This window comes from Aptenodytes patagonicus, chromosome 1 (assembly GCF_965638725.1).
Source record: "Aptenodytes patagonicus chromosome 1, bAptPat1.pri.cur, whole genome shotgun sequence".
Classification (NCBI taxonomy): domain Eukaryota; kingdom Metazoa; phylum Chordata; class Aves; order Sphenisciformes; family Spheniscidae; genus Aptenodytes; species Aptenodytes patagonicus.
Genome location: NC_134949.1, coordinates 156,171,648 through 156,186,626, shown reverse-complemented (window position 1 = coordinate 156,186,626; position 14,979 = coordinate 156,171,648). Strand labels below are relative to the sequence as shown.

Genomic DNA, 14,979 nt, shown 5'->3' with positions numbered 1-14,979 from the left:
TGGCTTTCAAAAGTAATTTTCAGACTGGACTGTAATCTCGAAATCTGCCCAACAGGGCACGGTATAATCCCAGCTCTATTTTAAAGGTCAAGTCTGGCAGGTTTTGCTTGGTTTTGCCTCATTCAGACCTTCCAGCAATTTCAAAAAGCCATCGACCTAGATAAGGGAGGGCAGAACTGGGGCCACAGTCAGATTTCCAGTATAAGAAGTGACTTCGTTTTCAGATGGCTTCACTGTACCTGCTTTAAGGTTTCACTGTTCTATTTCTCTCATTGAAATACATGGAAGGATCTGTACATCAAATACATAAAAGATTTGACTTTTAATTCCTACCATGTATTTTGGTAAGAGGAATTAAATGTCAAAACACAAAAGCAATTATACACTTAATGGTAAAAAACATATAATCAAGTCATTTTTTTTATTTTCAAATTGTGGGGATTGAAATAAAAGGGCAAGAGGGTCTTACATTGACATTATATGAGATGGAAAGGCACATTTGTATCTTTTGTACCTTTTGCAAAATGAATACACCTGTAATCAGACCCATTCATTTTGAAAAGGAGATTGTGCTTTAGATCTATGGCATATTTGCGAGGGTGTTGAGAAAGTATCTAAGTAAAATGTGCCATAGGAAATCAGCTCTGGGGAAATGCAGTTATTCTTCATGATGATATACAACTAGTTTGGCATAACACTTGGGGTGAAACAAAGCCTGCTGGTACGGGAGAGTCATCACCACATATTTTACGCACCATCTCTACAGCAAAGTAGGCAAATTTTTCAGCTCGGGAAGTCCCTGAGCTGCCAGTTGCTGGAGGCTGGGAGAGTGATCTGGCCCACTCTGCTACGAGGTCGCCCTCTTCTCTTCTATAGCCGGCTGCTGGTGGCCACTGTCGGGGTTAAGACACAGGTTCTCAGATCTGCCTTCGTCAGGGCATTTTTTATGTTCCTCTCCTCTATGTATCCAGCAAATTTAAAGGGGGAAGAAAGCAAAGTCATGTTGGTACCTCTATATTTCTATCATATTAGAAACTAGTGGCCAGTTGCTAGTGTATCTGCACAATCCCTAACGCAGTGAACCACTGCTCCTACTGCTGGGCTGGTCGGCACCTCTACATTACATGTGGGCAGCTATATAGCATAGTGCATGGCTCATGTGGTGGTATGTCCCACGGTACTAATGAGCTGGTCCTCCAGACTGGGCACAGGACAGGGTGCATCACAGCTCTCTCTGGCCTGAATAGGTGGGTCTCCCTCCCAGAGGCTGGGGATGACTGAAGGTACAGAAATGGACTTCAATGAGCTTAGTGACAACATAGTCCTGGGATGGCGCTTTACCACTTCTACAGCAGTTTATGGGGGAATAGAAGTCCTAGCAGTGATAAATATTGATACATTACTGCAATACAACAGTTGCTTCCACTCAGCGTCAATCTCTGTAAACCATTAGGCCAAATTCCTTATTACTGCTGCAAAACCTATGAACATCTCCCACCAGAAACGTACCGGATGTAAGGTGTGGGATCATTCTTCCGTCCCACAGACTAGCTTACCCAGATTGTTCCAAATTCTAGGGTCTGATTCCTACTTACGATGATATTGCATTCCTGAAGCTGTGCAAAAGGTCTAAAAATTAATATGAATGTACCTGCCATGTAGGTAAAGATATACAGCTGAGTGGCTTTGGCATGAGCTAGAAGAAAGCTCCCAAAGTACAAATCTGAAAACACAACTAAAAACTCCCCCAAAAAGAAATTCAAGCTGAATTATCTATCAGCCCACAGTTTTGTCGTTCTAAATGGGAAATATTTCTGTGGAGTGTGGTGATTCCCTGTATACATAGGGAGATGGCACCCTGCTTAAAGCTTATCCAGGTAGCCAAGTTACAGGAAAGTTTTTCCTTCAATGGCATTACACCAGTAACCTGTCCCAGACTAAAAGTAGGTTATTTACTATGGAGCTGGGCCAACTAGGGTTCTATTTTAGTGTGAGCTCCAATTCTTGACTTCTAAAATTCATTTTGGCACATTTGCTTTTGTATAAATACTTATGCGTTTTTTCACTGCCTCTTGTATAACGGTAACATAAAGATTAAAAAAACCCAAAAACCAAAAAACAAGTAAAAATAATCAGTTGAGGAAGTATGAAAACACTGGTCAGTTCACCTGGAGATCTGCTGCTTCTTTACACCACTTCAGAGGTAAACATGTATAGAGGTCTTAAAAAACCCCTGAAGATTTTAAGAGAATATTTATATGTATATTTTATGTCTAAGAAATGGTAAAACATCTCTTTTGTGTGCCAAAGCACTATAATATATCTATATTTAGCTTTCACTTTTAGTGGGTGTTATCTGCTAATGTATATTTTGGGGAGTTTGGAAATCTAATGTTAAACTGTGGTATTTTTCACCTTCTGAAAAGAATGGGCTTTTGATAACAAAAGAGGCAAAACCCCCCAACTTGCTAAATGGTACTTACTGAGAAATAGGATTCTCTCTTCCAGGGAGAAAGAGCCATCAGACTTTTAAATCCTACTTACAAGCTTGCATTTCTACAGAAAAAAAAGAAAGATTAAAAAATCCCTTTTTTACAAAAGTTAAGTTCTCTCAGATTCAGAGAATTGAGTTGAATCCCATCGTGCTGAGTTTCCCCACAGAGAAAGTGTAATGACTGGTGTAGGAAGCCCCTGAAAACAAATTTTTTGATGGACATTTTCTGTCACCCTTTGCCATCACGGCATACATTTTCCTGTCACATAATATACGGTAATTATACGGCTTTTCCTCTTTCCAAATCGGAGGGATGCTTCCTTACTTGAACGGAGGGGCCACAGACTACTAGTCAACCTAAAAATCCTGTTAGCATTACATCTCAGCACAAATAAAGAATTTGGATCAGTGCCTTGTTAGATCACCTCTATTTCTAGCTCGCTGAGTAAAAAGAGCATTTTTTGCAGCCTAGTTTGATAAGTAAAAGGTGTCTTTCTCACCTGCGTGCACTCTGAATTGTCACTCTCGTTCTTTGTTCCTTTGCATGCGGCTGTTGTCAGCTCCCGAGTCACAGAGCCACTTGCAGGAATGGCTCGGGAGAGTTTTGGAAGAAAGGGAAGGGAAAAAAGGAGCCGCATTTTTATTTAACAGGAGAAGGAGAACAGAAAGAAAATAAAGGTGTTCTCAAGAATGTAGCCCGCAGCCTTGTCAGGTAGCATTTCTTCAGATGGTTTTTTTTCTCTCCCCTTTCCCACCCCAAGATCTCTCTTCATCATTTTTTTAAACATCTCTTCTGGGACAGGGACATGAAAGTGAATTGTGGGTCAAAGGCAAGAATTAGGGGTTGCCGGGGCTGCTTTCTGATGGCTTTACTTTATCTTTGTGTCCAAGCTTTTGCCAGTCAGCAGGTACCGCGGGTTATCCATTCCAGTCACATCATTTTCTGCTTGATGACAAGCATCACACCTTCATCCATCACATTTACATTTCAAACTGCCACACTGCTCTATTGATTAATTATTTAGCAGCTCTTGGCCACTTGTGAGTGTTTCTGCGCTCACGTTTCACGGAGAAGGTCCATTCTTTTTATTTATGTGCAGTTTTGTAAAACAAAAAAAATATGTAAAGCCTTTAACATACACACATCCTAATAACCCATGTGTGCGTGCCTGTATATAAGCATACGTGTGTGCATATTTACGTGTATGTGTGTGGGTACACTGGTACAATTAGGTACACACAGGGAGCAGAAGCAGGTAATCTGATCAATAAGCACATGCTCACACTGATAATAGATTTCTGAGTTTTCAGAGCACCGAGCAGCAGATCAATGAGACCTTGCAGGTGTGCTGGAGAGGGAATTGCATCAGCTACATCATGCTCCCTACAGACTAGTGGGGAACACGTGCATCGTCCTCTGGGCTCTGTCACTTTGAGCTAAAACAGGTGGAGGGCTTTTGCAGGTGCCTGATAATGGCTATGTTTCTTCCACATCACAGGCAGGAAAGGGCAGCCTCTGAACAGGACAGGGGATCTGGTTCCACCTAGGGCTCTGCTTGCCCCAGCAAACCACTCCATCTGTCTTTTCCTCAGTTCTCCTTAGGTGAAATGGAGAATTAGGATCTAATCTTATAGTCCTTTTACATGTTTGATTTTATCTGTGAAGTACCCTAGTTCTACTGCAAGAATAAAATCTATCTGCTCTAACTCGAAATGAAAAATCTAGGTTAGTTTAGAAATCTTTGTTTGGAAGAGTGGTGTTTGGCCTTGCTTCTGATCCCTGGGGCACTCTTGGGCACTCTGCTTTGGCTGGACACTTTTGTGACCCACCACCACCTCCCACCCAGCAGTTCCCATGAGAGCAATCTGTAATCCTTTGGTGTCCCAGGTGGTGGTGTGCTCCAGACTACTCTCTGATATTCATAAATGCTTGCCCAAAGATACGTGTCTCTAGAAGGAACAGCTGCAAGAAGAAAGCAAGATGAAGTATTTGATGATGGGAAGAGGAATGTTTTCAGTAAAGGTTTTGAAAAAATCTTCTGATGTTTATGACATCACGTACTTATGTTGGAGCAGGAAATGAGGTCATCTTGAATTCTAAAATAAAGTTAGTATTTGGATCTGTTTTAATGCTTTCTACTGTTTTCATTTTTTACAAGTTTATTATGGGTATAACCCAACAAATGTAAACAGGGTGATTCTTTTTCCTGCTATTCATTTTCAATAATTTCTGACTTATGCAAAGCCTATTAAAATCAAAGGGAGTATGTACATTAGCTTAATAGGCTCTGGATCAGACCCTTAAAGAGGAGGGACCACATGGTTCTTTTTTCTCTATCTCTCTTGCATTTCTGCCTTTGTCCTTTAAATTGTAAAAGTAAATGTAATACCACTGACTTTTTTAATGGATGGGATTTGTGCAGTATTGAGCTCATTGTCTGAATGGTGTTAGGCTAGGGCTGATCAACATTTTTCTGTCAAAATTACTTGGTTTATTATAGAGTACATTGGGAACTTGTATAAGGCAAGTGAATATCTTATTTATGTATTTACAGTAAAATATTACAGCATTCAGACAATAAAACAAAACCAACTGCTTGGTCTATTAGTGATGTTAGTACACTATTTAACACACAGAGAATAACTGACTGGCTCCTTTCTATGGAGAGCACTGAAACAAAAAATGAAGTCAGCCTTAGTCCTGACTTGTGGTGGAGGATTTGGTTGTTTGGTCAAATATAATTTCCATCTCTGACCACAGCTGAAGGTCCGGAGGTCCCGGACGACTGGAGGCTTGACAATGTGATGCCCATCCACAAGAAGGGCCGGAAGGAGGATCCGGGGAACTACAGGCCTGTCAGCCTGACCTCGGTGCCGGGGAAGATTATGGAGCGGTTCATCTTGAGGGCGCTCACAAGGCATGTGCGGGACAGCCAGGGGATCAGGCCCAGCCAGCACGGACTCATGAGAGGCAGGTCCTGCTTGACCAACCTGATCTCCTTCTATGACCAGGGGACCCGCCTAGTGGATGAGGGAAAGGCTGTGGATGTGGTCTACCTGGACTTCAGCAAGGCCTTTGACACCGTCTCCCACAGCATTCTCCTAGAGAAGCTGGTGGCTCACGGCTTAGACAGGTGTACTCTGCGCTGGGTAAAGAACTGGCTGGACGGCCGGGCCCAGAGAGTTGTGGTGAATGGAGTTCAATCCAGTTGGCAGCCGGTCACGAGCGGTGTTCCCCAGGGCTCAGTTTTGGGGCCGGTCTTGTTCAATATCTTTATCAATGATCTGGATGAGGGGATTGAGTGCACCCTCAGTAAGTTTGCAGACGACACCAAGTTGGGTGGGAGCGTTGATCTGCTGGAGGGTAGGAAGGCTCTGCAGAGGGACCTGGACAGGCTGGATCGATGGGCCGAGGCCAACTGTATGAGGTTCAACAAGGCCAAGTGCCGGGTCCTGCCCTTCGGCCACAACAACCCCATGCAGCGCTACAGGCTTGGGGAAGAGTGGCTGGAAAGCTGCCTGGCGGAAAAGGACCTGGGGGTGTTGGTTGACAGCCGGCTGAACATGAGCCGGCAGTGTGCCCAGGCGGCCAAGAAGGCCAATGGCATCCTGGCCTGTATCAGAACTAGTGTGGCCAGCAGGAGTAGGGAAGTGATCGTGCCCCTGTACTCGGCACTGGTGAGGCCGCACCTCGAATACTGTGTTCAGTTTTGGGCCCCTCACTACAAGAAGGACGTTGAGGTGCTGGAGTGTGTCCAGAGAAGGGCAACGAGGCTGGTGAGGGGTCTGGAGAACAAGTCTTATGAGGAGCGGCTGAGGGAACTGGGACTGTTCAGCCTGGAGAAAAGGAGGCTGAGGGGAGACCTCATCGCTCTCTACAACTACCTGAAAGGAGGTTGTAGCGAGGTGGGTGTCAGTCTCTTCTCCCAAGTAACAAGCGATAGGACGAGAGGAAATGGCCTCAAGTTGCGCCAGGGGAGGTTTAGATTGGACGTAAGGAAAAATTTCTTTACTGAAAGAGCGGTTAAACATTGGAACAGGCTGCCCAGGGAAGTGGTGGAGTCACCATCTCTGGAAGTATTTAAAAGACATGTAGATGAGGCGCTTAGGGACATGGTTTAGTGGGCATGGTGGTGTTGGGTTGACGGTTGGACTCGATGATCTTAGAGGTCTCTTCCAACCTTAATGATTCTATGATTCTATGAAGGAAATATTTAATGTTTGATTTTTGCCATTTCTGCCCCTCTGTGTTCGCTTCTCCTCCTGCCCTGTTTAGTCCCTTTCTATCTCTTTTTTAACAGAAATTTGTGTGAAGCACAAATTCGTCTGCTGTGTTTTTTCAGCTCTTTCCAAAACTCCTCCACCTCTGGCATTTAATGCCAGCACTTAATGCTGACAAAGGCCACTTTATGTGGATGGACTCCATGTCAGGCAGACTGAACTCTGCAGCTTATGTCTATATTTGGCCATCAGGGCCAGGCCTGAAGAAAGGCAAGATGATGGCTCCTGGGTCAAGTGCGTTCCCTTGCCTTGGGTAAATGAAGGAATGGAAGATAGAGCAGCTGTTCCAGACATCCCCCATATCTTCTCCAAGGTAGCAGTCTTGTACAGCACCAAAACTTATACCTGATAAAGGAGACCACTGAATCCCTGCTAGTGAGGGAATCGGTTTTCTCGCTCTGGTATGTAAGGGAGGAAGGGAATGTACCATGGACATCCATGGAGGGAAAGAAGAGCAATGGGTGGTCTTCTCTGTAGGAAGTCCTGGCTTCTCAATTTCCAGTATACTATGAATATGCAGAGGAAAAGTTATTTATTTCTGCCTGTTATCCCAAGTGGTTTACACTGATATAACTTCCGCATGAAATGTCATGGAGGCAGTACTGAGTTACAACCACAATAATTAAAACTTCAAATAATTTGAAAATCAGCACTTCCATGGTTAAACAAAGGTGATGATATCTATTACCTCTACAATTAACAAAGTGTCTTATAATGTAAAGAGCACAACTCTGAAAGATGCTGAAATTTGCATGAACATTGAAATGCCCAAATCTGGTTTAAGTACAAAAATGAAGGACAGAAGGTGAACCTTTAACTTGTACAACAGAGTGGTTTCTCTCACATGAGTAACCTCAACAGGAAAATGGCAATACTAGTACTGTGGCAATACTTGATAAGATCAAGGACATTATTATCTAGACCTCTGTGCAATACTGTTCCACTGTAAAGATCTGAAATTAAAAGAAGACCAAATGAAGCTCCCTCTCTAATGTTGCCATCACATAGTGTCTGAGAATGTATTTACATGCCTTTTAAATTTTTTTTTTCTTTATTTCCTTTGAAATAACCCTTCTTTGTAGAATAACAGTGTCTCTCTCACGTACCTATTCACTCACCAATCCTAAAACTAGGAGCCGATACAGTGTCATAGAAGATATGGCAACAAAGCTCTTCACACTTCTCCTTCTTTGTTTTTTGCTTGCTTCATCTCTTCACATTCACAATTAACAGAGTTGCTCTGTATAAAAAAAAAAATAAACATAGTAATTAGTTCACCATAGGTGTGTTTAATTTGTATTGTCACAAATAAAAAGGAAAAATAACACTTCATCATTTTTGGGCTTAATGAGATGAGGAAAGTATTTTCATAATTGAAAAGAAAGATTCTTTTAAATAAGATCTTTTATTAGGAAGTGAGAACATTATGAAGTAGGCACTTTCCAGTGAACTATTCTGCAAAATGGCAAACATTATAATAAACAAAAACAATTAGATTATGAGTGGACTCCTTACTTTACAAAGATTAAAATACATAAACATAATAATTCCGGGTACTTGACAGGATTACACAGGCTCTGATTCTAAGTTATGCCATTTCTGACTGCATAAATACTAGCCAGCACATCCTGCTACTGCCAGTAATGAGAAAGGTGCCAGGAAATCAATGATATGAGAGAGAGAAAAAAAAAACCACTAGAGTAACAGGTGGTTCTTCATCTTATCTATGGATACAGCATTACTTTATCATTTCAAGAAGGAGTAAATACTCATCTATTGCTGAGAAGGTGGTCAGTAGCACCATCAAAGTTAGCTGGTTTCTACTTTGGTAACTAGAGTTCATTAAAGATGAGCATCCACATCTTATTGTCAATCTTTTTCTGCAAAAGAATTATTGTTAATCAATTTTGATATAAAGGTCAGAGACGAAGAATGCTATATCTTCTGCCCAAGCCTGGTCATTCAGTCAACAGAGAGAGCCAGTACAGTATTTTCCAGAGGAACTAAAAAGACAGACAAATAAACAAACAACCAAACCACGAAATGGCAAGTCGTAGATCAAGCTAATAGTGCAGTGCTGCTGTCCGTGGAGAATAACATTCCTGCTTGACTTCCCAGCACGTGGAGCACTTGCTCTTACTTTATTAGCCAAGCAGGACTCCTGCCTTCCCAGTGCACCCAGAAGTCCCAGGAATACAGGATTGGTCCCATCTGTTATGGTAATAGCATTAACAACTACTCTTTCCAGGCAAGGAACCCTATTTATCAGATGGTCACCTGGAGCAGCAAATCCCATAGGTTGACCACATGCAACACAACTAATTTCTTTTTATTTCCTCTAAATTTACTATCCTATACCATTTAACTTCACTGACTGCCCTCTTGTTTATAAGTAATGTGACAGGAAAAAAAGAAGGTCATGACTCGTGGTTTAATTAATCACACCTAATTAATCACACCTTCAGGAGCCTTAAGTAGGTACAATATTGAGAAACAGACTTCCTTGCTGTGCCTTTTATACAGTAACATTGATCCAGAGAAAAGGGATAGTGCTCCTGTCCCTCAGGGGTGTAACTCCCAGCCATCGCTTTGCTGGAGAATCACTGCAGAACTGCATGGAGGAGACATCTTTGGGAAGAAACCACCCCACAGGACTGCACATTTCTAGTGCATTCCTGCCCTTTCTATAGAAATGCTTGAAAAACATGCAGAAATCATTGATCCATAGGTGCACAAAACCAGCCATTTGCATAGTCTATATTAACATTAATCTAGCTAAAATAGATAAGCAATAACATGCCTTGGCTTGAGGGACAGGTTCCTCCCAGGTAACTGCTCTCTACATGCACAGCAGGAAAAAAAATAATTATGGTACCTCTTTTGTTTTCTCCAGACTAATAAACCTTAAATTATTTCTTAAAGTGTGGCATGTCTCCAACAGAGAGGGAACACCCTGATTCAGAGCATTGTGGCTAAGGGGCGTCCCTGCAAGGTGGCAGTGACAAGGCTGACTGTTCTGGGGCTGGAGAGAGGACTGACCTGGGGTGTCCTCATACGTGAAGCATTGCCTAAACCACTACTAGGCTGTTAGGTAAAAGATTCGTTTACAGCATCACTGCTATGACTGTGGTAATGCTGCAAAAGACAAGAATGGGGTTATTAATTTATTTGAATCAAATATTTTTAGCGTCAGCCTGAGGAGAGGACTCCAGGCCCCAAGCTGGCTAAGGGCCACGTTGCTGAAAAGGGCTTTGATTACAGATAAATGCTGGAGCACAGTCCTTATGCTTGAGACTTTCCCTGTCCAGCCGTTTTGGTTCCCACTCTGAGATTTCTACCTTTCCCTACAACGTGTTTAAAAGACAACATACACAAGTGTCTGCAGTCACTTCTGCAAACTGGTGCTTAAAAACGAGGTGCAGTGCCGTGCCTAGACCTTCAGGGAGCCAGCCGTTAGTCTCTCTTTCAACAACCCCTGTTGGGGACAACGAAAGAAAGACTGGCACCGTGGTTAGCAGGGGTGCAAGGTGCATGGATGCAAGTCCCTCTTCCCTCTGGTTTACCTATCTCTAGAAAATGGGAGCTCTTGGAAGGAAGAAAGTACTCTAGACCCTACTGACTCTAGATGTCATTGCTTCATCTTGATGCAGAAGGGAAACATTCTGGAGTCCAGTATTCTGGTGGGATGGGAGATCTTTTTCCTCCTCAGCTGGAGCTGTGAGTGAGCTGTGAGCTGAATTTCACACTCAAAGCAGGGATCCAGTAAGATAGTGACTTGATGTTTGGTGGTTATCTTGATTTGGTAGTGCAGTGGAAAACGATTTGTACTTAACTTTACATAAATGACACAGGCACAGCTACCTGAAAAATCCTATGTGAGCAGCAGCAACTGCATACAGCTTTTAGGCTAAGGATTAGCTGCCTTTAAAGAAGGCTGTCCTCACTAGATTCAGAACTGATTGCAATACCTTCTTGTCTCTTCTTTACCTCAATCAATAATTTTTAGGGTTCAAAATAATCAGAGTGCAATAATTCCTTCACAGGAACAGTCATACAGTGATGAATTACATACCTCAGTCTGCATAAGCATGAAAGAATAAAGGCAAGTTTTGAACAAAACTTGCTATACTGAGACAAAATACATGTCTCTGCAGCTTTGCAAAGCTTAATACTAATGGGAATAAACTTTGGTAACACAACAGACTTACAAACCAAACAAACCAGCCCAAAACTCAGCGATATGTGTCCTGTGTGTGCCTTTAAATACTATTAAAATTGAATTTGACTAGACTTGCTCAAATCAGACCTGTTATCAACAACACATTGTCTCAGGAGACTAACATTTGTCCAGTTAGGGCTTCCTTCATTAATCGTCCAGCATCAAGCAAGCCAAATCCAAATCTGTGGAGAAAAAGCAATTAGATATTTTAAGCAGTGATAAGAACACCACAAATAATCAATTTCTATGGCATTAGCAGCTACCTGGCCCAGCAAAAGTCTATAAAAGCTAGAATTTATTGCAGAACACCAGACAGCTTACAGAGCATTGATTCTTAGTAGTATGCATAGATTGCTGGATTTAAAGAGAAATCTCTAATGGTTCTTACCTTTAATTTTTTTCCTTTTAAAGGGAAACCAAGGATAAGGTGTTCATAAGGCCAAACTGCAGCAAAACAAATGTCTAACGACTGTTAAACAGAAATTGTTTACCTTTCAGCCGAACAGAATACTACCCTACCGTTTGATAGCAATTAGATGTAATCTGATGCATAAACTTCATAAAAGATGAGAAGCTAAATACAATCATAGTATTCTATGGTTAGAAAAATATTGATTGTGCTTATTTTTAAAACATTTATTGCGCCTGAGAAACCAACAGACTAGAAATCATTTTTGCATTTGTTCAGTTTGTGAATCTTTAGGCTTTAAAGCCTTCTATTCCTCCATAACGATCTCATACTGGAGTATTTTAATCTGCATTAACCTTTGTGATTTTTAAATACTTATAAAAGCAAAACAAAAGGCAATGCAAAACTTAGCAAGCAAAACCTTATTGTCTGCAGCGGACAACACTATTTTGAAAAATAGTTCGTCTTAATATCCCGAAAAGACAATTTCTGTATGTAGATGTGATAACTGATCTTTAAATGTGAACCAAAACATATCCGAACTCAGATTTCTAGGCCAACAGCCTCAGAAGTCGAAAGGGACTTTGGCGATCGTCTCGTCTGACCTCCCGTACACATACACTAGAATCTTTCCCCAGAAGCTGGATTAAATCATGTCTTTCAGAAAGATGTCTAATCTCATTTTAAAGACTCCAAGCTATGGTGAGTCCACCTCCTCCCTGGGTAAGCTCTTCCAGTGCTTAATTACCCTTACTGCTAGGAAACGGTGTCTTATTTCAAGGTTGAATTTGTCTAACTTAGCATTCAAATACTGAAAACGCAGAGTGTTTGAGAGAGAGCAAATATAAGTGACATGATACATTTTATACTAATCCTAAATCAAAAGATTATGGAAATACAGAAAACATGACAACTAAAGCTCTAGTCTGGCAAACATTTATGCAAGGGGGTAGCTTTCTGCATAGGAAATGGTTTCTTTCAGTTCAGCAAGCTTACACACATGTGTAAAGTTACACCAGGGCTTCAAATAGAATTTAAAAAGAGGCATTTGGAGTGACTTTTGCTGTGAAAAATATTAGGCATTAATTAGTAAAGACAACCTCCCCCCGCCTCTGTCCCCACTCCGAGCAGCCTTTGAGGTGGGATACTGTAAATTACTACTAGAAGAAGAAAAAGTGAGAAAACTTCCGACTGCAGAAATCTGATTGCTGCCGTAGGGGGATGACTGCTGACATCCAAACACAACCCAAGGGGGGAGGGAAAAAAAAAGGAACGAATGAAAAAAAAAGGAGAGTTGTCAAGATAATTAAAACTTTGCAACAATTCAGTAGTGGTGCTGATAAAAACAGCACTGCTGGCTGAATGCAAATAAGATGGTAAAGGCCCTGTTTGGATTATGGTAATTACTCAGTCTGAAGTTAGCTCCAGCCACACACACATATCAGCACACACATACACACACAGCAGTGGAGTGGAACCTGACAACCATACTTGGCGTGTGATCATAAAATTCCCTGGCACGCTCTCAGGGTGCCATGTGGAGCTATTTGTACAGTTAGGTACGGGACTCTGCAGCGCAGGAAATACCAGCGGAAGCACGGCTGACCCGCCTGGCCTTCAGCGAGAGCCTGCCCCCTACTTATCGCTGGCCTGGATTCAAAAGTGATCTCTGGAGAAAGCAAATCAATCGAACACATGTTTGGTCTAAAAATGTCATTTTGGAATATGCTGAGATATTTCCTTACATTAGACCATGTTGTTTGCCCCAAAGATTTGTCAAGTGCAATTGAATGCATACACATCACAACACGCGCCGGTGCCGGAACAAAATAATTTCAATGTGTCCTTTAGTACTCCGATAAAATGCAGGCAGTCAGTGTTGAAGCGAGATGCCCTGTGAAAGTCTTGTGCGCACTGGCATTCTGCATTTCTTCCAGGAACTTGTTTCTTTAAAATTTGGGATCCGTCCAAATGAGCAGATTTTGTGTAAGAATGAAGAAGGAGACCGGCTCAACCTCTCCTCTTGCCTTCTAGACGGAGGAGTTGAGGCAGGCTAATTTATGTGATGAAAAATCATTAAAGAAATTACAATTTCCAACTCTGATTCCTAAATAATAAAGCCTTTACGAGGACAATATAATTACAAATAACCCTATTAATACGTTGATTCAGCTTTAGAGCCAATCCTGATATATGACAAAGATGTGTTTCTTCAACAATTTTCACAAGTTAATATTAAATACTATTGGCACACACATCATTTTTATTACTAAGTTCTTTGATTTGTTCACCCTGCGCAGTCTCTACAGCTGTGTGTTTTATGACCTACCCATCACAGGAGAAACTCCCATTAGCACCGGCACACAGCGGAGGAGATGTGAACTTTGCAGTCAGCCTTCCCATCCTCATTCTGGCTTCGGTTAGCGCTGAAAAGGCTTTTTTGAGCAGATCAGAATAGGCACAGCCCGATCACCGCAGCTGAAAGCGCACCCGTACTGTGAAGGGCAAGCTTCCCTGCCTGGCACATTCGAAGTCTGCGGAGACTATATCAAATCCAGAATTATACATGACTGCGGATGCCAAGATACAGTCCTCTGACCAGCAGGCTCCTGAGGGAAGGCACCCACGCCCCCCCCCCCCCTTCTCTCCCCTTACCACCACCTTCGCCCCCACACCCTTTTTCTCTCTCTCTGCATCGACCCGGTGTGGTTGCTATAACACACACACAAGTGCCTCAGCCTCGAAACGCTGCAAGGTGCTTGGGTTGTCTCTGCTGTACTTCAGCTGAGACACAAATTAGGTGTGTTTTGACTTGCTGTGCGATCCTTTGGTGGTGTAAGTGTTTCTCCTCTTTCTCCAAAGAACACTGCCTTAAAAGAGTACTCTAACAGCTGATAGGCCAAAACCCAAAATTATGTGACGTGTCTTCTGAAATTATCTCGGTGAAGTTTAGACAATGTTTTCTCTGAGATTTTTAGCTTGATTAAAACAAATAAGTAGAAAACAGGAAAAAAAGGAAAATTAAAAACTGCCAAGATCTCAGCTCTTACAAATCACCTGACAGTATTAATCCGGGACTAGTGATTGTACAACAGAGGAGAAACAATTGGTTGCAAATATGTAATTTCAGCTTAGAGATTCAGTTTGACGGGGTTATCATGAAAAGGGCGGTCAATACAAATTACACATATGACCTTAACATCATCCTTTCCACTTTCCCATATTTTACGCATATTTAATCACCTGCGGTTACATTTGACAAGATGCAAAAGTTGGGCTATGATCCTAAAGCAATCAAGAATGTTAAGCAGTTCAGAAATGGCACAGCGTTACTTTGCCATAAAACATGAACATTTATGAAGGATATAATAATGCATTATAAAGGGAAAAAAAATCTGTAAAAGACTGCTAGATGTTAAAGGAAGTCTGATGAAAATGCACATTTATTAGTTCATAATAGACAAAAAGCACTTTATAACTATATAGCATTGCTATTGCGATAAATGCAGTATTTGTACCAAAACGCTCAGTTCTTCTCACTACTAAGAGATATGGGATTATGTGTCTTAAAATTGA

General features: G+C 41.8%; 1 long non-coding RNA gene across 3 annotated transcripts in view; it reads right to left on the bottom strand.

The window, feature by feature from the left end:
• Window positions 1-2,495: 2,495 nt before the first annotated feature.
• Window positions 2,496-14,979, bottom strand: part of LOC143155946 (uncharacterized) — a 166,100-nt gene continuing 153,616 nt past the window's right edge. The window contains exons 5-7 of one of the 3 annotated variants that reach the window (XR_012994514.1): window positions 11,117-11,176; window positions 7,882-8,015; window positions 2,496-2,556 (exon numbers count right to left, since the gene is read on the bottom strand). This is a non-coding gene — a long non-coding RNA (uncharacterized LOC143155946). Of the gene's footprint in view, window positions 2,557-7,707; window positions 8,016-11,081; window positions 11,177-14,979 lie in introns of those variants that run through there. The other 2 variants (XR_012994513.1, XR_012994512.1) reach the window with 2 other exon arrangements.